This window comes from Panthera onca, chromosome B2 (genome assembly GCF_046562875.1).
Source record: "Panthera onca isolate mPanOnc1 chromosome B2, mPanOnc1 haplotype 2, whole genome shotgun sequence".
NCBI classification, from domain to species: Eukaryota; Metazoa; Chordata; class Mammalia; order Carnivora; family Felidae; genus Panthera; species Panthera onca.
In genome coordinates this window covers 142,822,280-142,848,919 of record NC_138343.1, presented here as the reverse complement: position 1 = coordinate 142,848,919, position 26,640 = coordinate 142,822,280, and the positions used below count along the sequence as shown (strand labels likewise).

The following is a 26,640-nucleotide window of genomic DNA, read 5'->3' as shown; positions in this document are numbered from 1 at the left end:
TCTTCTTCTGCTGGGTTTAGGCTGCCTTTGCTGTTCTGCTTCTATTTCCTTTAGGTGTGCTGTTAGATTTTGTATTTGGGATTTTTCTTGTTTCTTGAGATAGGCCTGGATTGCAATGTATTTTCCTCTCAGGACTGCCTTCGCTGCGTCCCAAAGCGTTTGGATTGTTGTATTTTCATTTTCATTTGTTTCCATATATTTTTTAATTTCTTCTCTAATTGCCTGGTTGACCCACTCATTTGTTAGTAGGGTGTTCTTTAACCTCCATGCTTTTGGAGGTTTTCCAGACTTTTTCCTGTGGTTGATTTCAAGCTTCATAGCATTGTGGTCTGAAAGTATGCATGGTATAATTTCAATTCTTGTAAACTTATGAAGGGCTGTTTTGTGACCCAGTATATGATCTATCTTGGAGAATGTTCCATGTGCACTCGAGAAGAAAGTATATTCTGTTGCTTTGGGATGCAGAGTTCTAAATATATCTGTCAAGTCCATCTGATCCAATGTATCATTCAGGGCCCTTGTTTCTTTATTGACTGTGTGTCTAGATGATCTATCCATTTCTGTAAGTGGGGTGTTAAAGTCCCCTGCAATGACCACATTCTTATCAATAAGGTTGCTTATGTTTATGAGTAATTGTTTTATATATCTGGGGGCTCCGCTATTTGGCGCATAGACATTTATAATAGTTAGCTCTTCCTGATGGATAGACCCTGTGATTATTATATAATGCCCTTCTTCATCTCTTGTTACAGCCTTTAATTTAAAGTCTAGTTTGTCTGATATAAGTATGGCTACTCCAGCTTTCTTTTGGCTTCCAGTAGCATGATAAATAGTTCTCCATCCCCTCACTCTCAATCTAAAGGTGTCCTCAGATCTAAAATGAGTCTCTTGTAGACAGCAAATAGATGGGTCTTGTTTTTTTACAGTTCAGCTTTTTATCCAAATCACTATAAAAGTTGGTGCCACACATTTATCCAAGGGATACAGGTGTGCTGTTTTGAAGGGACACATGCACTCCCATGTTTATAGCAGCCGTATTGACAATAGCCAAAGTATGGAAAGAGCCCAAATGTCCATCGATGGATGAATTGATAAAGAAGATGTGGTATACATATACAATGGAGTATTACTTGGCAATCAAAAAGAATGGAATCTTGCCATTTGCAACTACATGGATGGAACTGGAGGGTATTATGCTAAGCAAAATTAGTCAGAGAAAGACAAAAATCATATGAATTCACTCATATGAAGACTTTAAGAGACAAAAAGATGAACATAAGGGAAGGGAAATAAAAATAATATAAAAACAGGGAGGGGGACAAAACAGAAGAGACTCATAAATATGGAGAACAAACTGAGGGTTACTGGAGGAGTTGTGAGAGGGGGGATGGGCTAAATGCGTAAGGGGCACTAAGGAATCTACTCCTGAAATCACTGTTGCACTATACGCTAACTAATTTGGATGTAAATTAAAAAAGAAGAAAAAAAACAAGTTAAAAAAATAAATAAAAAAACAAGTTGGTGCCTCATGCCCTCTTGATACACATGCTACAGTCCAGAGGTGACGCTGTGAGACGTTCCAGTCATAGGATGGTTAGCAGTAGACCCTGACAATGACAGTAGATGCATTTAGAATTGGATGGGACTCTTTTATGATAATAAAAGGCAGTAAAAAATACCTGAGTGTGAAAGAGTCACAGAAGCAAATAAAGAAACGATTACTATGAAGGCAGAAGAGAATGGGACATTTTGATTAAAACTACTGAACCGAGTATAGAATTTTCAGAAATTTGTCTCTGGGCATATTATGTTTACTACAAAAATAGCCATGACGTTAGGTACTAGATTCCTGAGTGTTTGGGAAATACAGGTTTGTTTAAACTGCAAGACAGCAGAGGTATTTTAATTCCTCCCCTATTTTGATAGAAGTGACCTTGAATTTGTCACCAAACCTCCCTGGGCCTTCGTGTCATCATCTGTAAAATGGGAGAATTGTAATAAATGCTCAAATATCCCTTCTAACTTGGAAATTCTGTGATTTCTGTCTCTGGAGATAGAATTTACACAGCCCCCAGAAGGCAGTCTGAAAATAAATGAATGAGATTAAAACAAGACAAGCTAACAAAATTACAAGAGTCTCAGATGACTACAGATGTGGTTGACCTTTAGCTAAATTAAGAATTTATTTTAATTTAATTTGATTTGCTCTCCACCTTTAAAAAATTTTTTAATGTCTATTTATTTTTGTGAGAAAGAGAGAGAGACAGACAGAACGTGAGAGGAGGAGGGGCAGAGAGAGAGGGAGACCCAGAATCAGAAGCAGGCCCCAGGCTCCCTGCTGTCAGCACAGAGCCCAACGCAGGGCCCAAACTCATGAACTGTGAGATCATGACCTGAGCCAAAGTCAGATGCTTAACCAACGGAGCCACATAGATGCCCCTGTTCTCCACCTTTTGTTTTTGTTTGTTTGTTTGTTTGTGGGGACTGGGGGGAGGGCTGCCACCCTGAGTATCCCCACCAGACTCTCCTGCTGCTCCCCTCTCTGACTCCCAGGACCCCACAGAGCCACTTAACAGGGAGCCAGAAATCTCCTCGGGGGCAATGGGGTGTCTGGGGCCGTGTCCTTCAAGGCATCTCTGCTAGATGGCGTGGCCCCTGCTGCAGCAACCCACACAAGCAGTGGCCAGATGAATGCTGATGTCCACACAGCATCCAGAGCGGAGGCCATTTCTCACTCACTCACCGCTTTATTCCATAAGCTGGTCTGGAGCCCTGGGGCACATCTGGGATGCCGCCATGTTGGTTCTGGGGCTTCAGGGCCAGTGACACAAACTGGAAACATGGTTTCTTCAATGCAGAGGATTGCGGGTAAAGTTGGACCCTGTGGCTCATGGTTCCCTGAGTCCATCTCTAGGATGGCACCTGGCACGCTGCCCTGCACTGGTGACCTACAGGCATGTTCCACTACTGGACTGTGAGGTCTCATTACAGCGCAGTGGTTGGGAGTGTGAGCTCTGAGGGTCAAGTCTTGCCTCCAATACTTAGTACAGTGTGACATTGCTCATGTCACTAAAGTGCTCTGTGCCTCTGTTTGCTCTTCTGTAAAATGGAAGCATTAATATTTCCTCCATAGGATAATTGTGAGGATTGAATAAATGAAGATACATCAAGTCACTGGAACCGAGCCTCGCATGTAGCAAGGACTCGCTGCATGTTGTCTAGGTATCCCCTAAGTGCATAGCAGAGTATCCAACACATAGTAGGTGATCAATATGAGTCTGTTGGTGAGATGGAGCCCAGTCTGAGAGAAGTTAACTCTCCTGCCGAACGAGACAGTGGCCTGTGAGAGAAGAAAAGCTCTCCTGGTGCAGCTCTTACCTAGGAGTGCCTCTGGCAGCCTGATCTCAAAGCCAGGCCCAGGGAAGTAGACCAATAGGGTTTCTGGTGATGAAAACAGGGAAGGGAAGGGAAGGACCTAGTTTGTAAATACAACTGCAAACACATACTTGGTAACTAAGCAATTTGGCAAAGATTCCCACTCAGAGAGGGAATTTTCCCTTTGAAAACAAGAATAAGAGTGATGATTTCATGCAGGGATTTAGGGTGTGTGTCTAAGAGTGGCCATCTCTGCACTAATGTCTACAAGATCCTGAAGGTCAGGTCAGCTGTCCATGCAGGGTCCCCAGTCCTCACTGGGTGCAATGGGAGGTCACGCCAGACTGGGGTGCTTTCCCCCGGTTGTTCTGGGGTCATTGCTGTGCTTGTGCATTGGCTCTTGCCAAGGCCTTAGTTCCTGCACTTTCTGTAATGCATGCATGATGAGCTGAGGTTCTTCTCAACTAAAGTTATAACTCAGTCACTTCAGCAAGTTTCTGGGCCTGTTCCTTTGCTCTTTCCCTGCATCGGAGGTTATTTGGATCAGAGGAGGAGTGGAATGAGGCAGGGGATGCATGCCGGTGGCTGCACTGTCTCCCTCCTACACCAGAAGCACCCATTTCTTGGCCTCCCAGACCAATGGCAGGTGCCTCCCATTCCTATGGACGAGGCTATGGGAAGATGCTCTTCTCCCTTCTCTGGTCTTTAAAAGGAAAGTGGCTGCTCATGGGGGAAATAACAAATCCCCACCGTGTCATCCTGTTCCCTTGCTCCCAAGGGAAATCACTTGTTTTTTATCTCTACGTCTTCAAATAACCATTGTCTTCTTCGCTTGTCATCACTGACCATAAATAGACTTCACAGCATTTGAATCACTCACCCTGGACTGGTTAGGATATCCAGATTCAAAAACAATCATACTCTTTTTTTTTGTTTTGTTTTTTTAGGATGAAGAAAATATCCTATTAGTTTGTCAATGGCTACTTTATGTTTCTTTCCAGGAAGTCGCATTTGAGATCATACTGGGCAGGGTTGATGTTAGAACTCTTGTCTTCTACTCAACCCCAAGACTGAGAAGTTAATCAATTCCCAGAACAGTTCTATCTGTTTATAAAAATGGGTGATATTTGGAACCAGGTTCTTTTAGAAAGAGCCTTCCAATCTAAGAATTGAAGATTCTAGTGATCTTTGAATCATATTTTATACAGATGGAGGCAGAGTCCTCCTGGAGTTGATGAGACTCCAATCGTTTCTTTTTCTTTTTCTTTTTTTTTTTTTCAGTGAAATGTGAACCTGAGAATTTGGGTTCCAAGACAAGGTGTTTGGTAGGCTGCTTTTTCTTTGTACAGGCCTAGTACATAGTGATGTTTCTGAATTCAAGAATTTCTGGTACACACACACACACACACACACACACACACGCAGACAGACTTTACCTCACAGATCACTGGGAAAATAACTGCTGTTTCAGGCTAGTGTGACCTCATGGACGCCCCTGGTTTGGTGTCTATTTTTTACTGCAGTGAATAAGTAGCCGTCTGCAGGTATGAGCTCTGACCTCCTGTTGGAGAAGGTCATTATGAGGACATGACTGTTGGTTGACCTGTGAGCTGGACCCAGGCAGTCAGAAGCTCCTCACCTCCTCTTCTGCCTTTGGAGCGTCCTCACTGCCCACCATTCCCACAGCCGGAGCCATTTTCAAGGAGATAGCCTTGAGAGAGCAATGTGTTGTTGATGCCTATTGGCTGAAATAATCTTAAATGTGTGCCTAGTGTTAATTTAAGGAAGTACAATATGGTGGAAGGAAGCCTGGATGGGAAGGGAAGATATAGTCTGGTCTTGGCTTTGTCCCTGAATAGCTATGTGGTTCTAGGCAACTCTCAGTGCATGCTGTTTCCCCTAAGCTTTCTTAAGGTAAGCTGCATCAGAATTACCTGAGTGCTTATTAAAAATAAAAACACCTACACTCATCCCAAGTCTACTGAATCAAAATTTCCTAGGGGAGAGCCCAAGTATCTCTATTTAAATTTAAAAAATTGACAATAATTTAAAGTCATGGAAAAAATGTAAGAATCATATGAAGAATTCCTGAATAACCTCACCTAGGTGACCTAAGTGTTTGCATTCTCTCAACACACACACACACACACACACACACACACACACGCACACATATATGCTTAGGCATGTTTAAGTCTTTTCTGAACCATTTAAGAGAAAGTTACAGACATGAGACATGATGCCTCATTACCCTTAAATATCCGTTTCCTAAAATCTAAGACTTACCTCATAAATATACAATATAATAATCAAAACCAGAAAATTAACATCAATACACTATTGTTTAATTTAAAACTTTATTCAGATTTGCCCAATGGTCCAACAATATTCTTTATAGAGAAAGTAAATCCAAGGTTCTGCATTCCATTGCCATATCACGTTAGCCTCTCTTAACCTGGAACAGTTCCTGAGGCTTTGTTTAGTTTTCACAATATTGGTATTTTTAAAGAGTACAGGTCAGTGATTTTGCAACATGTCCCTCAGTCTGGGTGTGTCTGATGATTCCTCATGACTGGATTTGGGTTATGCTCTCTGGGGCATCCATCATACCACAGGAGTGATGATGTGTCTTTCTCTATGCATCAAGTCTAGAGGCCCCTGCAATTTATTAGCTCCATCCCTGGCATTGGCAACATTGGTTATTGGGTAAGGTGGTCCCTGCCAGGTTTCTCAACTGTAAAGTGATTTAACCCTTTGTAATTAATAAGTATCTTGGAGAGAGAGAGAGAGAGAGAGAGAGAGATTGAGACAGTATTAGTTCCTGTAATCTTGACCACCATCTCCCACTGCCTTTGGCATTCATTGATGGGCACTGTCTACTTTCTTTTAAAATTTTATTTTAGAGACAGCGAGTGAGTACAAGCCCAGGAGAGGGGGAGAGGGAGAAAGAGAGAGAGAGAGAGAGAGGAAGAGAGAATCTTAAGTAGGCTCCATGTTCAGCTCCCACGGCCCTGGGATCACAACCTGAGCTGAAATCAAGAGTCAGATCCTCAACCACTGAGCCTCCCAGGCACCCCTACTCTCTACTTTTTTTTTTTTTTTTAATTTTTTTTTCAACGTTTTTTATTTATTTTTGGGACAGAGAGAGACAGAGCATGAACGGGGGAGGGGCAGAGAGAGAGGGAGACACAGAATCGGAAACAGGCTCCAGGCTCCGAGCCATCAGCCCAGAGCCTGACGCGGGGCTCGAACTCACAGACCGCGAGATCGTGACCTGGCTGAAGTCGGACGCTTAACCGACTGCGCCACCCAGGCGCCCCCCCTACTCTCTACTTTTAATAAGGCTTCCAGGGGATCCTGGTGTGCTTGGCCTGGCCTGGTTTGAGGACCACTGCTTGAAAACCTCTGTCCTTACTGGACAGTGAGCTCTGTGAGGGTGGGGCTTTGTCTGTCCTCTGTGACAGGCCTGGCACTTGACCTAGTGTCTGGCTCACAGCAAATGTTTCATGAATGGAGAAAAAGAAAGCCATAGGCAACCGTGTCTTCTCTCTGGGGTTGTTTATCATTATCAGTAAAATGAGGGAGATGACTGGTTATAACGGTGGTATTTTTTGATTATGTAAGTTATAAGTTTCCATTTCCTCCAATGAGATGGTAATTCCATTATACAATGCTCTTTCAACATGGCAGGCTGGGTAATTCCATTATACAATGCTCTTTCAACATGGCAGGCTGGGAATAAAAAGAAATCAAGACATTTTCTACAGTTTGATACATGCCACAGGAAAAATGAAGGTTGGAATTAGTTTATTCATTCAGGTTTATTCAATCGATAAATATTTATTGCACACCTTCCGTTGTGCCAGCCACTGCTACCGACATTGGGAATCTAGCAGTAACAAGACGGGTGTTGCCTCGTGATGCAAAGAACTTCTACCTTCTTTTCTCTGGTTGAGCAGCCAGAGTTGGCAAAGGACAGACCTTCAGAAACAACCCCCTTACCACAGTAAGGTTAATCCTCATGCAGCTAAGTCCTGAGCAAGCACCAGTTGGACAGAGCCAAACAGTGTATAAGAAGAAGGTGTCAGCTAGGAAGAAGCCTATGTAATTCAGAGTTGCTTGCTAAATTAGCCCCTGACCCTCCTTATCTTAACTTTTTACATAGTTGTGTTGTGCAAAACTCACTTTGCATTGTTTTCAAAGGAATGACCCTGATCAGAGCCCAGTGTATTTCTCAAACAAGCCTGTAGAATGAAAGCCAACATAGATTCCTAATAATTTCTGATGCATAAGTAATGTCAAGCCAGTTATATACAGATGAGCTTTCCAGAATAAAATTAGTGAGGTCATGAGAGTGATCTAATTACCACAGCACTGATGTGTACATTATAATTTAGATGAGTAAATTATTTTATGCTCTACAATAAATATCTTATAATGAATACAATTTGCTAAACAAATAAAATAGCAGGGAAAAGCAACTCTCCATAAGAACTATGCAAGGCAAGCATAGCCTAGAGCTTAAGGGTTACATTCCAGAAGAGATGATGATAAGGCTTTTAGAATTTACAAACGGATTGTCACGGGAGAATTTCCAGCAAACAAATCAGCCTCGATTCAGCTTGACACTCTGCAGAATAAGAAATTGTCCAACTGGTTAGCATTTATTTCCTGGAGTGTCTTTGAAGTGTTTGACTTGTATACGTTCTTCACCTTCTGGGGTAACTTTATCATAAGATGCGGTGGCAAGTTCAGTGCTTCGTATTTTCAAAACACCTGTGACAACAGCTCTGTCATTCTCTCAAGTTCTGTTGAAATTTGTGGCTTTTGCTTTGGACTATATTCATAACCAAAGCTGAATGCGAGAATGTGGAGTTTATGGTTTTCTGTTTCTACCCGTCATGTTTATTGATATGTAACCTTCTACTTCTGAAACCCCCAGCACTCTGTTGCTTACTGGAGATTTCCTATTAAACTATGCACTGTAATTCACACCACAGTGCTATGAGCGTCTCTCAAGTGTCTTTGGCTTTTTCTAACCCCGTCTCTGTTCACTATTACTTTGCTTTCCCTGCCTGGTTCAGTCTGACTCATTCTTCAAGGACATTTCTCTTTGAAGGCTTCCTCAGCCACGCCAGGTAGAACTTTCCAACCACTGTGCTCCCACAAGGACCACCTTATGTGCTGATTTGTCTGTCTTTCCAGCTACGATGTTTATTCTACGGTAGCAAATATCCTATCTTATTCATTTTTGTACCCACAATCCATAGCACGATTCGCAGCATGTAGGACGTGCTTGGCAAAAATTAACTGAGTCAATGGAACAACAGGAAGTGAGGAAAAGAGGTTCCAGGGGAAAGTGCTTGTCTGCATCAGTGATGGCGGACTAAGGGCATCAGGCAGGAATGAGTGGAAGAGGTGTTTTGCTGAGTGGCAGGGTCAGCGGGCTCTAACTCCTGCAGCACTGCCTTCTTGCTACGGAGGTAAGGCCCTCTCGACTGTGTCATTAGAGACTGGCATTTTCCGGAGACATCTTCTCCGGGCTGAGAGAATGCGGATGGGATGGTTCCTGTCTCGGTTATGCAGTATTTCCCGCAATCACTCTCACTCCCACCAGCAGAAATTCCCTGAAAGTCCATGCAATGACCAAACCTAGACCACAGAATCAGAAACAGGCACAACATATCGATGTGATATTTTATGGCAGATGAGCTACAGGAATGTACCCCTCTTTTCAATGAAGCCCTTGTAAAAAGATAGGAAAAATCTGCAAATCTTTAGGTACGGAGGATGTCAGAGAGGAGAAAACAGCGGCAGGAGATTTAAACTTCTGAAGAAGTGGCTGAAGAAGAGAGGTAGCTGGTTTAGCAGAGAAGAGGTCTTTATAATGTAGCTTAGGAGCGCCTGGGTGGCTCAGTCGGTTGAGCGTCCGACTTCGGCTCAGGCCATGATCTCACAGTCTGTGAGTTCGAGCCCCGCGTCAGGCTCTGTGCTGACAGCTCAGAGCCTGGAGCCTGCTTCGGGTTCTGTGTCTCCCTCTCTCTCTGCCCCTCCCCCGCTTGTGCTCTGTCTCTCCCTCAAAAATAAATAAACATTAAAAAAAAGTTAAAACAGCTTACAGAGAGCAAGCTGGGAGGAGTGGATCAGCTTTGGCAGAGCCCTCATTAATGGCACCGAGAATATCTGAAAAATGTGCCAACTGTGAGCCCAGATAGCTTTTGTGCTCTAAGAAGATAATCTCAATTGAATTTTTCTCTTCAGGGAACAATTCACCCAGTTACCCTAAACCTACCCTGTCTAGTTAAGATGACAATGTGTTGATAGCCTGCATTGCCTGCATTAGTTTCAAGGTTCTGTCCCATACACGGTGATCTTCCCAAATCACTTCCTGTGCGCTGCTTGCCTGGCCTTTCGGGCCTCACTGAAGTAGGCAGGCAGCTGAGGAAATGTGCTTAGAAAGGTTCATCTCTCTGGTTAACCTGGCCCGAGAGCTCCCATTTTCCACCCTTTGAAGGATGGGCAATACGGGCTCTTGCTCCAACCGGATTTGTTGGATGCTCATGTTTGGCGTTCCGCGGCTGTTGGTGTGGGATTTGCACCCGGAGCAGGCTCAGTGTCCACAGCGGGGTGTTCCCACCCCTCAGGGGGACAGGAGCAGTAACTGGTGTCTGACCCAACAAGACCTGTTCATGTCCAAAGAGCCACCACTCTGATGGAGGGTCCTCCGGGGGCCACCAAGCAGAGCCTTCCTCTGGGAGGGAGCCTGTTGTCTTGGGGAGAGGGGATGTTAGCCTGCCCGAGGTGGAGAGGACAGCTTCACTTAGTGTTGGAACCCCCTGACCAATTTTGATCCCCTGGGAACAGTCTCTGGAGTTGTCTTTGCTCATTAGGTTGCCCACCTACGGATGGTCCTGTTGGTGGAGATGCTCTTCCTGGCTGAGTGTTCTCAAAATGTTGGCACAGTCATGGCCTCCTAGATCCCACCCACCCCCGGGGCCATGTTCAAGCAGCTGCATATTCCTCAACATTCTTCAGGAGCACAGTGCAAAGAACGTTAGAACAAAGCGACCTGAGCTCAATTCTGCACGCTTCTAGCTTGGTTTCCTGTCAGGTCTTCGGTAGAGGCTCACAGGGGGCCCAGGGAGGGAATGACGTTCTCTGTCCTGCTTGACCAGTGCTGAGAGTTCCAGGGCCAAGTGCTTGTCAGGAGTAACATGTCCCAGCTGGTGTCGAGTCGCCCTCTGGTGCTGGGATTGACCTCATCTCTCCTCCCACCTAAGGTGAGAGCGTCGTATCTCCTCAGGGTCTGCTGTTAGTTGCCTGGTGACAACAGGACAGAGCTCCGACCGGTGGCTGCAAGGACTGCCCAACATCATGCGCACAGGCGAGCGTTTCTGCGCCATGAGCAGGTTCTTCAACTGGGCTCTGCGTCCCCTGCTTCCAGATCCCCATGCGTGTGTGGTGCGGCAGGCCACGGTAAGGGACACAGTCCTTTTCTCGAGAGGTAGCCAAGAGGGGCACGAAAGAGTCCACGGACCAGCCTGGCAGGTCAGATGACAACGTCTTGAGGTACATTTCTTCAAGAACATTTGAAATAGAAATAGTTTCCAAACACACCCATTTCCATCTTGTTTGTTTAGGAAAGTAGCTGTGGTGGTTAAATTTCACGTCAACTTAGCCAGACTACGATTCTTGGTTGTTGTGCCAAACGTTAGCCTAGATGTTGCTGTCAGGTATTTTGCAGATGTGATTCACATCTAGGGTAAATTGACTTTAAGTAAAGAAAATTACCCTCCATAATGTGGGTGGGCCTCAACCAATCAGTTGAAGGCTTCATGAGCCCAAGAACAAAACCTAAGGTTTCCTCAAGAGTTAGGATTTCTGCCTCAAGACTATAACATGGAAACCCTGCCTGAGTTTCCAGCCTACCAGTCTGCCCTACAAATTTCAGGCTCATCAGCCCCCACAATCGATGAGCCAATTCCTTAAAATAACTCTCTTCACATACATATCCTCTTGGTTCTGTATCTGCGAAGAACCCTGACTAGGGCTATCTTTAAAAACACAAGGATATTGGGGTGCCTGGGAGAGAACCCTGCGGAGAACCCTGACTAGGGCTATCTTTAAAAACAGGAGGAGGGGCGCCTGGGTGGCGCAGTCGGTTAAGCGTCCGACTCCAGCCAGGTCACGATCTCGCGGTCCGTGAGTTCGAGCCCCGCGTCAGGCTCTGGGCTGATGGCTCGGAGCCTGGAGCCTGTTTCTGATTCTGTGTCTCCCTCTCTCTCTGCCCCTCCCCCGTTCATGCTCTGTCTCTCTCTGTCCCAAAAATAAATAAAAAAGGAAAAAAAAACAAAAAACAAAAAACAAAAAAAAAAAACCAGGAGGATATTGGGGCACCTGGGTGGCTCAGTCGGTTAAGCGTCCGACTTCGGCTCAGGTCATGATCTCGCGGTTTGTGCGTTCGAGCCCCATGTTAGGCTCTGTGCTGACAGCTCGGAGCCCGGAGCCTGCTTTGGATTCTGTGTCTCCAACTCTCTCTGCCCCTCCCCCACTTGTGCTCTGTCTCTGTCTATCAAAAATAAACAAAATGTAAAAAAAAAAAAATTTAAAAACACAAGGATATAAAGTCAGGAGAGGGCATTTCAGTTTGGACAGTGATACAGTGAATCTGAGCAAATCTTTTGCGTGGCTGGGGCTCGGATGTCCCATTCTCACCAAGCAACATGGTTGGTAGGCAAGAAACACGGGGGGGGGGGGGGGGGCGGTCTGGCGAATTCTTAGCAGTTTTATAAATTTGTCTGCCACAGACACATCATTTCAGCGGTATCTAAAGGGAGGGCTTCTCCCAAAGATGATAGACCCAAGGAAATATTCTTATCGCCTACAAAATCTGAGTGGGACTGTTCTTTTTTTCTCAAATTAAATATGTAATTTATTTTTATTCTGTTTTTTTATTTATGTTTTATTTTAATTGAAGTAGGGTTGGCTTATAATGTTATATAGCCTCAGGTGCACGGCATGGCAATCCCACGATTATATACATTGCACATTGCTCACCACAGTAAGTGTAACTACCACCTGTCAGCAGTTGTTACCATACGGTTACTATATACTACGCCGAACTTTTCATCCCCGTGACTTGTTACTTTATAACCAGAAGTTTGTACCCCTCAATCCTCTTTACCTATTTTGCCCAGCCCCCCAGCCCCCTCCCCTCTGGCAACCACCAGTTTGCCCTCTGTGTTTATGAGTCTGTTTCTGTTTTTGCTGTTGCTGTTTATTTGTTTATTTTAATTTTTAGATTTTTGGAGGGAAGGGTGCTTTTCTGATCTGCCTGGGTTCCAGGACAGAAAATGGTGATAACTATAGCAGATAATATGTCAGCCGCTTTGCAAGTGCTTTAAATGCATGTTATCTCATTGACTTAAAAAACTAGGCTTTTTTTTTTTTTAGAGCATTTTTAAGTTTATAGAAAGACTGAGCACAAAGTACGAGTTCTCCATGTGTCACCCCGCCCCCCACAGTTTCCTGTATTATTAACATCTTGCATTAGTGTGTGGTCAGTCTGCTACAAGTGATGAGCCCATATTGATACATTATTATCAACTAAAGTCCCGAGTTTACATTAGGGTTCACTCTCCATGTCCTAAAGTTCCTTGGGTTTGGACAAATCTATATACCACAGTATCTTTTTTCTTTCTTCTTAAAAAAAATTTTTTTTAATGTTGATTTATTTTTGAGAGAGAGAGAGAGAGAGGCAGAGCATGAGTGGAGGAGAGAAAAAGGAAGACACAGAATTCGAAGCAGGCTCCAGGCTCTGAGCTGTCAGCACAGAGCCCAATGTGGGGCTCGAACTCAAACTGTGAGATCATGACCTGAGCTGAAGTTGGACACTTAACCAACTGAGCCACCCAGGTGCCCCTACCACAGTATCTTATAGAATAGTTTCTCTGTTATTATTATTTTTTAATTTATTGAGAGAGAGAGAGAGAGAGAGAGAGAGAGAGAATCTCAAGCAGGCTCCATGCTGTCAGTACAGAGCCCAGCATGGGGCTCGAACCCATGAACTATGAGATCATGATCTGACCTTAAACCAAAAGCCAGACGCCCAGGTGTCCTAGTTTCTCTGCTCTTAAAATTCCCTGTGCTGCACCTGTTCATCCCTCTCCCCATCTCGTCTACTTTCCAAACAGTATTATGAGGTGGCATTTCATGGACCCTGTAACAGCTGAGTCTCGAGCCCTCGTCTCCTTCTCTATGGATAGAGTGACGGTCGTGTCCACTGCAAGCGTCACTGTGAGTCTTCAGAGGGTTAGTACATGCAAAAGCCTGCAAGCAAAAGCCATGATTTGAGTCTCTGTGGGATCGGACACAGACTCTGAATTATCAGACTTGTCTGTCTATGTGTCCAGAATAAGACTGTCCCCCTTCAGACTATGATTGGTTTTACCCCTTAGTGCAGGGGAGGAGCAGTCATGGCCCCAGAAGAAGCAGAAGATTCAGGATTAGTCCGTTAGTAATGGCTAGATGGAGCAGAAAGAGGGCTTCAGGACAGGCTGGCCCCGGCGGTCCCTCGTTTCCTCTCAGGACCCCACGAGGCTCAGCAGCTCAGATGGAGTGCGGCCGACCGTGGAAGGCAACCCGCCTGCAGTGGGGTGGCGGCCTCGGCGCCTGGTCCTGGTGGGGGTGGGGTGGGGATGGGTGAGCAGGGAGGGGTGGGTCTGGGCTGGGCTGAGCAGGTGAATCTTGGGACTCCAGGGTCCCCGTGCTGTGTGCCTGGGAGAGTGTGTCACTCAAGACGAAGTCTGGCCCAGCCTGGCCCCGGGCAGCATGTGTGGCTGGTGCCTTTCTCCCAGCGAGAGTCCTCAACCTCAGAAGCTTCCTGGGGCCCTCTTCCCACCCGAAAGAAGCCTCGCCACTCACTGCAACTCTGGCCCCGTGGCTCTACCTCCTTGGCCGTCGCCTCCAGACCACGCCTGTCCCGTGCCATTCGTGGGCCCGCAGCTGGGTGAAGCCCCGTGCCCCCCCCCCGCCCCCCACCTTTCTCGTCTTCTCAGAAGCCTCATTCTGTGTGAGGTGGTGCAGGCAGGAGTCAGGGGAGGGCTCGAGAGTTCCTTGAGGGCAGGTGTGGTGTGTCTATTCACATTCTGCAGACTTTATACGCCACAGCGCAGAGGCCTTTCCCCGGGGCGATATGGGAGCTTCTAAAAGTCACTTGAGGGGCTTCTGAAAACGGCGTGTGCCTTCTTCGCCGCCCCAAGCCCCCAGCGGGAGATTACGATGAAGTAGGTCAGGCAGCGGGTAGGATGTTCGAGCATCTGTGTTACGAACATGCTCCCCTGTGCCACGGTGGTGCACCCAGACTGGGGCTCCCTGTTGTGGCGTCTCAGTACAGCTGTGCTGTTGCCCGGGAGGAGGGGTGTGAGGGTCCTCATGCTGCAGGGCAAGGTGTCCTGGAGGGGCCCGCGAGGGAGGAGAGTGCCCTTGTCACGTGAAGCCTTTTCCCCGTTCCAGAAACTTTGCCTTGCCTTTCCGATCCTGCCACGCTTGCTCAGGAGGCCTGGCTCACAGTGTTTGGGGATGAGGTCACGGTCAAGGAGAGAGCTGTGGGCATGGGGCTTGGGATGCCTGGCCAGACTCGGGAGGGGGGAGCAGGAGCTCACGTTGGCTCAGTTATTCCAAGAGAGTCTGCTTTCCTAAAGGAAAAAGAACCACGCAGAGGAGTCTGGCGCCCTCCTGAAGGCCTTTAACGGGCTTACTCTGACTGGGAGCACTGGCTCCCTGCCTTCTGCTCCAGCCTGGGGCCAAGAAGGCCCCCAAAGAGACGGTCTGAGGCTGGGCAGGCAGCCTCATAAAGGCGCACTCAGCAGCTGCCCCGCTGGCACTTCCCGGGGCAGATCCTGAGCCTGGGTCAGCAGATCCGGACCTCTACACCTGCGCGTGCTCCGATGTCCCGCCCGCCTGGGCCGTGGCAGGGCCCGGGGGGCGCCCTCCCCGACAGGGTGGAAGCCCCTTGAGTCTTTGTTTTCTTGCCCCATCCTCTCCTTCCCAGAGTCCCGGCCTGGCTCGTGGTTCGGGGAGCTCATGCCCAGGTCTTGACACGATGGGAAGTTTCATCAGCTTGCTGTCAAGTTTTGGCCCGGAGCCCCTTTGTCCAGGAAATCATCTGGGCTAGGAGGTTCTTCAACAGGAACGGGGACCTGAGCTCCTCGAGGCGTGTCTTTGGCCCAGCCCTCCCCGACATGTGCCCGGCGTTGGCGTGCCTGATGCTCACAGCTGGGCTCTCTGCGGTTTCTGGTCAGGGGCCGGGTCCCGAGCCGTTGCCAATGCCTGTGAGGCAGGGGGTCCCTTTGGAGCCTTAGCTGTCTCCACTCAGGAGTCGATGTTTGCATAGGTCTGGAGCCCAGCAAGGCGAGCTTACTGGGGGACCAGGAAAAGTCCTCAGCAGAGACTCATCCTAAGAGAGGAGGGAGTGACTTGGTGACTCCTCCAGAGTCTCTTGAGCTCCTCCAGAGGGACGGACTGTACCGGCCACAGCCTGGCGTGCTACTCGCGGTGCCCTGTGGTCCGGCCGGGGGTCTAGGCCTGAGGATGTGCCCATGGTGGGCACGGAAGCCTGGGTAGGGCCATCGGGCCAGCAGCCGGGTAACATGGCACCGTGGGGACACTAGTGGCAATAAGCAGTGCCTCGGGCTGGCATCAGGTGCTTCTTTCGGTGGGGACAAGGGCGAAGAAAACACAACAGTGCGTGTGGCACCTTATTTGGAGACTCTACCTCTCTGGGAGGCCATGAGTGACCCTTCCTTCAACTGCCCCACCCAGCGGCCGGAAAGCATGGCACACGGATGGCGGTGGACCGGCGAGGGGCCTCCCTGGGCTGTTCCAGGAGTTCAGAGCCCCCCGCCCCTCGCCGCGCTGCACGGGCTCCTACATCCCTCCCGGCCTACTAAAGGAGTCCGGCCCATTTTGAGCAGGCCCAGCACCGTGCACTGTGTCTTTGGGAAGAACGTGCTATAGGTAGTGACCTGTGTGCTGTGATTTGAAGAACACGAGGAAATTTGGCTGGAAACCTTTTCCACGTTGGGGTGACACTGTCGGGAATTCTGCCCATAGACCTGCCTTGTCTTCACAGCTTGCTCGTCTCAAAGAAGTGGATGCTCCTAGATCATAGGTGTCCGTAAATTGTTCATTACTTTTTCACACGTTAACGTCTTATCTCCTCCAAGATGGTTTGAAATCCCCTACTCCTGTGCGTCGTTGGTACAATGACCTTCACTTTGTAGGTGATCATTACATTTTTTGTTCATTATGTAAAAAGCTACCTTGTGTTCGGTGGGCATAGAGGGTTAATTAGCATTATTTGAGCTGATACTTATCATATGCTAATGCACGATAGGCCACCAAATACTCCCTGAAGCACTGACTTCCAAGACCAGACATGCTGTGGTCAGCCAGAACTATATCTTGTCGGGGGTCGATCCCCCTGTATTTTCACCCCTCACGCCAGCTGTATTGCAGACATTTGAAACATTTTGTTGAATGACTATAACGCACATATGTAAGTAAATAAAATATGAAATCTCAAAGGTCCAATAAGGTAACTATTTAGTGAGTGGTTGGGTTTTAACCACAGCCACAGGAAAGACAGAAAGCAAGCAAAGAATAAATGTGAAAAATAAGGAATAATCTTGCCAAGAGCCTTCAGCATGGAGGGTATGGTTTTTCCTTTCTTTAAAAAAATTTTTTTTTTACATTTATGTATTTATTTTTGAGAGACAGAGAGTGAATAGGGGAAGGGCAGAGAGAGAGGCAAACACAGATCCGAAGCAGGCTCCAGGCTCTGAGCTGTCCGCACAGAGCCCGACGCGGGGCCCGAACCCACGAACCGTGAGATCGTGACCTGAGCCAAAGTCGGAAGCTTCACCGACTGAGCCATCCAGGTGCCCCTGGTTTTTCCTTTCTGAACCCAGGAGGGTCTTTAACTCCTCCACCCACTTCGAGAGGGCTTAGCAAGCATCTTGCACTTTGTTGAGTGTGTTTGACTTGGAGACAATTCCACCTCAGTTAAGTCTTGTAGTTGATGAATTTGTGCAGTAGAAAGAACTGGGGCAAAAATAAGTTTATGAAGTGTCTGTAGTTGAGGCGAAGAGGTTTTTGTGCATTAAAGACTAAAATGTGAGCATTTGCAAGGAAGGAAGTCGAACTCTCTCTGGAGTTAGGATAGGTGCCTGAAGTTCCCATGGTCTAAAGGGAGCAGACCAGCATGGACATGAATGTGGCCTCGGGACAGAACAGAATCAGGAGGTGAAGCTGGTAGAAGATGTCAACCTTGAGCAAGATCAGGCCAGAGGGGACAGGATCCAAGCCACAGTGTGGACACATCTGTGTGCTTTGTGACTTTTGGGCATATATGCACATTTCATGTTTTTTTCATCCCTTGACATGTATCTATCGAACATTAGTGCGAGGCTAATACATGCCTTGTCTTCTGGTGAGCTCTCAGGAGATTTGGTTTTTCTTTTACAAGATCACTGTCAATTCTCAACTTCTTTTGCTCTGTATTTGGAGCAGGCACAGAAGCTCCCTCCCTGGAAAGATGATTTGTTCACCTCCCACTGACAGACACTTGAAAAACATCCAAGTTTGATCACAGGGCCAGGAGAAGACTTCAGGAGGGACAATGATGATGATGAAGTAAAGGAAGCCTGTGACACAGGCAACTGTTTTGTAACTTGCCTGAGGACGTGATGCTGTTTGCGGTGACTTACTTAAAAAGGAGCTAGAGAGCGGAGATTGGGTTTGTCCAGCTCACAAATTGAAAGCAAAGCCTCAGAATCTTTTGTTCTTGCTTTCTTTCTTGAAATGATTTCTGATGCATAGAGAAGTCGCAAGAATAGTACAAAACTTCCATGGATGAGCCAGATTCCCTGACTTAACACTTCACCTTACGTGCTTTACTGCTTTCCCTTCCCCCATCTCATCTCTGTATCTCTCTGTCTCTGTCTCTCTCTACTCCTCTTTCTATACACACACACAAGCCCATGGCCAGCAGCTCATTTTACTGAGGTTGTTTATTGACTGGAGGAGGTGATATGATGTGGGTCGGTGGACATGGAGGGAAAAGCTGATGGAAGTTACAGGAGGGAAGAATGTCCCTCGAAATGTACTGCTTTGCCTCTTTATTTACAAGTCTGTGTCCCTATTGAAGGAAATTACCTGACTTGTTGTTTGCCACGGACTGTAGGTTTTTCAGTTCAAGCTTGTTTGTTTTCATTGGAATGGAAATACTGTGGCAGTTTGTGGGAGTGAAGGCTATCGGTTCTTTTGAATAGATCTAAAAGAGAAGAATGTAGGGATTTTGTTTCGGGTTTTACTTTAATAAACTCAATCCTGTGGGGTTTACATCCTTGGGGTTTTTATGAGAATGGAGTTTACAGTTACTCCACTGAGAAGGTTGCTGAGCACGTGAGGAGGTGAGGAGTGGAGATGTTTGCAATGAAGCGTCATGTCTTATGACAGGCCAGTCCTGGTTATAAAGACATAAAAATAAAGACAAAGTTGAGACATGACAGTTTCTGAATACATTTTTGTATTGAGTGTAAAGCTTAATTACTTTTAGCCTGACACTTTAAGCCTCAACAAAGAGGACATGGGAAACATGATTATTATGATTTTAAACATGAAAAATCATCTTTCTAAGTGTATTTACTCTTCTGTGTGCTTTGGACATCCTCCCAGTTAATGTCGGCATGATGAATCACTCCTTTAACATTGTTTCTCAGAGTCTCTCTTGGTTTAATGCAATTGGACCTTTCTTTTCTAGAAAAAGAAATTAAGAGTCATTTGAATCCATATAGGAAAAGAATCACTTTTGATTTTTTTTCAGATGGAAACTATGAAACAATGAGAATGGGCTCAAGAGCCATTTGTAGATGAACTGGTTTTAGGAGGCAGGAAGAACAAGGGAGAGCAGGGGAGAGCAGGGGAGAGCAGGGGAGAGCCAAGGGAAAGTGCTGAGGGACAAGCGGCACAGAGAAGGAGTGGGGCCCAGGGAAAGAGTACAAGTTGGGTGGAAGAAGCTGGAAGTTTCTTCTTCACTAGACTTTTATCCAATATTGGACAACAGTTGCCTCTCACCCCCAGGGGCCACACCCTCATTGTATGCCAGACCAGCACTTTTACCCGATACTGTAGTATCGGGTAAACAACAAAACAAAAAACTAGGCACAGAAGGTACACAGTCACCTGAGAAAGAACCGTGTGAAAGAACAGTGAAAACGAGATAGCAAGGGTGGAAAGATGAATAACATTGCTTGAAACGGCAAAAGAGATTCTGTTGGTGACAGGGGTGGGGTAATTCCTACCAATCATCTCACTGAAAATAACCACCAGACAATTAAATGACATTTAAAACATTTCCCAAAAGCATTAAAGAGCGAATGAGATAATGAGGAGTTAGTGGGTCAAGATTGAGGAGAAGACGAAAATCCGAGAAGTGATGTTGCCACTGCTTTTGACCAAGGGACAGATGAAAATCTGAAATATGGTTAAGAGAGTGAGCAGCACATTTCCAGTCCTGTGAGATGATGGGGCATGAGTTCGGAGCCCCGAGCCCACAGGAAAAAAAACTGCCATTCTTTGGTCTCAGTCTCAGCAGCACTGTTCATCCTAGAGACGAGGGTCAAACAGAAGTAAAACAGCCCTCTCATGCACTATGGCCCAGTTCGGGGTCATCTGGGGGACCAAGAAATCTTAGGTCCTGAAATTGGAATAAAGGATAAGGAAATGATAGCACCTCAAGCCATGGCAGAGGCAAATAAAAATTAAATCTAAAAAGTAACAATTCTGGCTCCAAAATATTTCTACTAATAATTAAAAAAGTACAACGTCAAGCGTATATTAAAAAAAACCAACAAAACAAAAAACTAGGCACAGAAGGTACACAGTCACCTGAGAAAGAACCGTGTGAAAGAACAGTGAAAACAAGAAATAACACGCACCCCTGTAAGAATATCAGATATGGGAGTGATCAGTGAGAGACTTTATAGCAACTGTATTTACTATTTTTAAGAAGAGAAAGGATAAGTTTGAAAAATTTGGCAGATTATCGGAACCCACAAAAAGTGCAAAGCAGATTTAAATGAAAACAAAATAAACTCTAGAACTTAAAAATCCAGTAACTTAGTTAAAACTCAATATATAGATTTAATGACATATTAGATAGAGTTGAAGAGAAAATTAGTAAACTGTAAGTTTAGAGGAAAATACGCAAAATGAAGCACACAAAGGCAGAAGGTAATAAGAAGACACAATACAAAGAGAGGGTATAATTAGACAGTCCAACACATGTCCAGTTGGAATTTTGGAAGGAGTAGCAGCAAGAGCCTCAAGAATAAAATAACTGCTCAAAATTATAATATTTATCAATAATAATTGATGAAAATAATTGCTGACAATTTTCCCAAGAGACATTAATATATATGTAAAAAATCCCAAGGAATCTTAGTCAGGATAAATATAAAGGATCTATCATGGTGTTGTTGTAGACAAATCCTTAAAACTGCCAGAGAGAAAAATGTTACTTTTTTTTTTTTTATGTAGGCTTCATAAGGAGCCCAGTGTGGGGCTTGAACTCATGACCCTGAGACCAAGACCTGAGCTGAGATCAAGAGTTGGACGCTTAACTGACTGAGCCCCCCAGGGACCCCAAAAGATTATTTTAAAAGGTACAGTAAATACACTGATAATTGAGTTATCAGGAGCAACGATGGAAGTAAAAAAAGATAGTGGAATATCTTCAATATACTGAAAAACCAAACACAAAGATCAAACTGCCAGTATAGACTGTCAGTAAAAATATCTTTCAAGTATGAAGATGAAATTAAGACATTCTCAGACAAAAACAGAAAGAGTTGTTACCAACAGATTGTCAATGAAGGAAACATTAAGGACAGTTCTTTATTAGGCAAAAAGTAATCCTTGATGGAAGGTTAGAGATGCAAGAGAATAAATAAATAAATAAATAAATAAATAAATAAATGAGCAAATCCGAATGACATGGATTTTATAAAACAATAATAATATTTGTGGGATCCATATATATGTGTGTTTGTTATTATCTATCTATCATCCATCGATCATCTATTTTTCTATCATCCATCTATCATCTGTCTATCTATCTATCTATCTATCATCTATCATCCATCTATCATCTATCTATCTATCTATCATCTATCATCCATCTATCATCTATCTATCTATCTATCTATCTATCTATCTATCTATCATCTATCATCCATCTATCATCTATCTATCTATCTATCTATCTATCTATCATCTATCTATCTATCTATCTATCATCTATTTCTATGTAGGATATGAAAAGCTTTAAGTTTGGAAGGGATTAAAAAGATTCTAAGGGTTCTAAGGTCCTGATACTACCCTAGAGGAGGTAAAAGTACCAATTATCAAAACACTTTGTTAAGTCCAAAACTCATGTTGTCATTTCCAAGGTAACCATTAAAAGCATACTAAAAAGTATAAAGCTTATAAATAAAGAGACTGAGAAAATGGAATGATAAAAAATAGTCAATCCAAAAGAAGGCAAGAAAAGAGAGGAAAAGAGCATGGAGTGAGTGGGACAAATAGCATATTGTAAGATAGTCGATTTAAAGTCAAATATATTGTAATTATATTCAATAAAGGTAGACTAATTACTTCAGTTAAAAGACAAAGATTTTCTGGCTTGATTACAAATTGAAGTCAAATTATATTCTGTTTTCAAGGCACAAATTAAAGCATAAGAATAAACACAGTTTGAAAATAAAAGAGTGGAACCCATTAAACTCTGTAAATAGTGGCCAAAGGAAAGCTGGTAAATCTGTATTAATATCGGACAAACTTGAACTTAAAGCAAGTTAAAAAGAAAAAAAAAAAAAGAAAAAAAAGGAAAGAAAAAGAATTACTGGAGATTAAGAGTTACTTCTTACTGATTAGGGATTCAGCCCATCAAGAATATAAAATAACTTAGCATTTATAAGCATCTAATTATATGGCCTTAAATATTTGAAAAAAAAGTGACCAGAAGAACTCGATGGAGGTTTCGGTAAATCCACAGTCATACTGGAATTTTGTAACAGATCTCTCTCAGAACTGATAGATCAAGCAGGCAAAAAATCTATAAGTCTAGGAGAAATTTCAAAAACATGGTTAAAAACCTGACACACCAAGAGAGGTGAGAGAATATACCTAGTTTCAAGTATATATTGAATTACAAAAACTCAGCCCGTAGGAGGCCACAAAGCAAGAATCAACAACTTCAAAAGGTGAGAATTACAGTGGGTGTAATGTGACCACAGTTCAAAAGCAAAAAGGTCACTAGAAGATCACCGTATGTTTAAAAATTAAGAAAAATATCTAATAATCCACAAGTCAAAAAGAACCCCAACCAAAATAGGTTTTTTAAAGAACATATTTTTCAAACACATGTGGGATGTAGTGAAAGCAATGCTTGAAGAGAAATGTTCACCTTAGAATGTTGTACTAGGAAAAGATACAGCCTGAAAAGCATTCCAGGAACTAAGTGTTTGTCTCCAGAAATTAGAAAGAGAAAAACAAAACAAATGCAAAGAGAGGAGAAGAAAGAAAACAATAAAAACAAGGGCAGAAAATGCTGAAATAAAAGCCAGGCAGAAGAGCCAAAACCAAAATTGTGTTTTTTGAAAAGATGAGTAAAATTGATAAACCATGGGCAAGGCTGATCAATTCAAAATGGAAAGAAGTCACAAAGGGCCGCTACTGGAGATGATGAGAAAGGTGGCATGGAGGCCAAGGTTTAAAGACTAAGAGGGAAGTGATGAAGGGGAAGGGGTGTGCCAGGCAGTGAGGAGAGGCTGGACCAATGGCAGTAGCTGAGGCCACCGCTGCTTTTGGTGAGGAGCACCGGGAGAGAGGGTGGCCTTCCGGAAGGGCAGGATCAGGGGCAGGCCTGGCCAGGAGGGTCTTGACTGGGCAGGGTAAACTGGGAGCTATGGGGAGCCACTGGAGGATTTTAAGGCAGGGGAGAAGTGACACAACAGATTTTCCCTGTAGGGTGATGGTTGGCGGCAACCTGGGGCACGATCAGGAGATAGGGTGGAGTGTGGGGGGTGGGAGTGCAAGGTGGGCGGGGAGTCCAGGCAGAAAAGATGAAGGCCTGGACCAATGGAGCAGGAGGGGGAGGGGCAGATGCAAGGGGTGGGGTGAGACTTGTGTTAATAGCTTCCAAGCTGAGGACAGAGGAAACACTATTTGAGGGGTGAAGGGCTAATCACGAATCTACAAGTGGGGTGGAGTGGAAGAGAAACAACTTCCAAAAAGAAGGGCATTGCACATCGTGTGCACCCTACTGGCCATCAGGACATCACTGGTAGTGGTAGGAGACTTCAGAGAAGAGTCTGGTTTCTGTGGATCCTGAGTAAGTGGAGCCCGATGCCTGGAGCAGGGGAAGTGTGGCCGGGAGCTTGTCGAGCCATGATGGCAAGGAGAGAACACAGTGCCTGAAGGCAGTGTGAGCTCACAGAGTTTTTAAAAGATGGGAGACGTGAGCTTTCCTTCTTTCACTCCGTGTAGTCTCCACCTGAAACATTGAAATCAATGACTCACATTCTATGACAAAGATTTTCCAGCTATCAATCCAGGCTTTCCATTTCCTCCCTCTTTTTACATATTAATGGGGAAATGTTTTTGAACCTACCCTCACAATTATTCTTTGTGTGTATGTCTGGTTACTTTATTTACCACATAAGAAGATGGGGAGACCAACGCTTTTAAGAATTTCAAAAGGCAGAGAGATCAATTTAAAGGATCACCAGAGGTGTTTCTGCCAAGGGAGTCTATGAAATGTTTAAGTCAGAAATGGCCAGTTTACATGTCAGACTGGTATTTCTCAATCCCATTTCCTCCCTGTAACATATTGTAATTGAAAGATACCCAAACAGATGTTTTCTGTTATATGGATTCAGTTCCAAAGTTTTCTTCATATGCTGCTCACAGACAAATAATCCCTAAGGACCAAGAGGAGCCAATAATCTTCATTTTTGTTATTGCATATGAAAATATTTCAGGTTGCGTAGTTAGATTAAATTTGTTTTTGAACAACATTATTATTAAAAATGGATCCTCTCACCTTCCTGTGCACATTTTAACAATTAATTCTTTTGCCTTGTGGTGAAAATTCTAATCATTCCTTTTGTGGTCATCAAATTATTTATTCATTTGCTGTGGCACTGAGATTCTCTTTTCCTCAACCAAATTATATCCCACTGACCCATGGAGTTCCTCACAAGAAATGCTCAGATTGCCCAAGTGTGTGTTCAGGCGCACCTATTAACACAGCAAGCCTTGTGTTTTCTTGTTGGACCGATGTTCCAAAAATGAAATATTTAGAATGGAAATAGTGGAAACATTGTTTTGACAAAGAGGGTTAGAAAAACCACTGTCTAACTAGACTCTATCAATATTGCTTTACATCTTAAATTGCTATATCTCAAAGTCATTCTAAGGTCAGAGCTTACCATGAACAATGGCTTGGAAAATAAGAATAGCCTTCTCTGGGGGTCCTGAACACTGACTCAAAGGATGGGAAGGAGACAGCACTGGCCATGGGGGAGGTACTGAGCAGCTCATTTGCAGTATAAACTTCCTGGGGTCTGGACCCCAGAGTGTTATCCAATAACGTCCTTTGTTATCGCCATGGTTTTTCTGCTCATCAGTAAATGAGGGCAGGAGAGATGGAGAGATGGCTGTCAAGGTGCCTTCTAGGGTTAACATTGGTTACATTAACTGTAACTCAGGCGTCTGGTTGAGAAGTTGGAGTTCCTTGCTCCTAAATACAGAGATTTCCTGTACTTTTTGCTGCTGGTGGAAGATAGGGCCAGATTTTCTGACTGAGTGGACAGGGCTCACATAACCACAAACACCATGAGTGAATCTGGGAAGGAAAGGTCAGGTGTGGTGCCCAGAGGGCACCTGCAGGGTATTGAAATCCAGACTTCATTATTTGTCCATGCCTGTGTTCATTCCCTCAGTAAATGATTATGGAGTCCCTTCAAAGTGGTGGGCATTGTACTAGGCACTAGGTAGACTATGGTGGACAATATAGATACCACCTCTAGCCGCTTAAAGCTTCCAATGCTATTGGGAGGTGTTGAGTAGGCAGATGAGCTATGTCATTGAATGTTGTCATAAATTCCATGAAAGACAGGCATAAAATCCTATGGGACAGAATAGCAAAGGGACCATTGGTAATGGCGGGGGCCATTAGAGGTTAGAAGGGTGAGAGGTCAGTGAAGGCCTCTCTAGACAAATGCATTTGTCAGTTTGACGAGAGGAGAAAGAAGGGACAACAGCCCAGCAGGAGGGTAGCATATGTGAGGCTGAGAGAGGAGAAAGGCCATGATGGGATGTGAGAACCAAAGAAAGTTCATGTGATAGGTGAGGGAGGGAGGCTGGGGAAAGAGACAGCTGGTGGTGGTGGCTGGGGCCCAAGAAAAAGCTCTTCTTTAAACCAAGGACAGTGGAATCTAGAGGGTGGTCTTAAGCAGGAGAGTGACATAATTCCACTTGTATTTAAAAAATATAATTCAGGCAGCTTGGAGAGAGGACCAGGACTTGTTAAGCATAGTGGGATGTGGGAAACAACATGAAACAGGGCAGGGTGGAGGGTGAAACTGCCCCGTCAGAGGACTAAAGACCACCATCTACAGGGGCCTTGGCTCCCTGTCTCCACTGTATTCCTCCCTCCATAATGCCATTCTGCTCTTGAGAAGAGGGAGCACCTCATGGAATACAATGAAGACTTTGGGCAAATGATTTCTCCAAGAATTGCTTTTCTTCACTCCAACGGTGGGTGAAGGAATGAACGCACTGAGCAAATGCAAACAGAAAATGTAAATTGGCGCCTTCTCATGCCTCCAAATACCAAATTGCGTTGACTTCCTCATTTGTGCTCCAGCTGCGTGTGAGGTGAGTCTGGAACATAGCAGGGGCTGTAGGCCAAGGATGATCCCACATGCAGAGAGGGACATGCTGGTCATCAGGGACCATGGGGCACATGTACTTGAATGCAAACAAGACCCTGACCTCAGAGATTTGTGTCTGGTGCTCTCACACACGCCTGATAGTCTCCAGGACTGAGTGATGGGGATTTGGACATCAAAGCCTCTTGGTGAGTAGAAAGAAAGAGTATCTTTCCTGTCAACAGCATTCAACATTCCAATAGCAAGG

General features: G+C 44.9%; 1 long non-coding RNA gene across 1 annotated transcript; it reads right to left on the bottom strand.

Annotated features, from left to right (window-relative positions):
* Window positions 1–18,725: 18,725 nt before the first annotated feature.
* On the bottom strand, window positions 18,726–25,264 carry LOC132667810 (uncharacterized). The gene is made up of 2 exons (XR_009605381.3): window positions 24,930–25,264; window positions 18,726–18,901 (listed from the first exon to the last, which is right to left on the bottom strand). It is a non-coding gene; the product is annotated as an uncharacterized LOC132667810 (long non-coding RNA).
* Window positions 25,265–26,640: the final 1,376 nt, after the last annotated feature.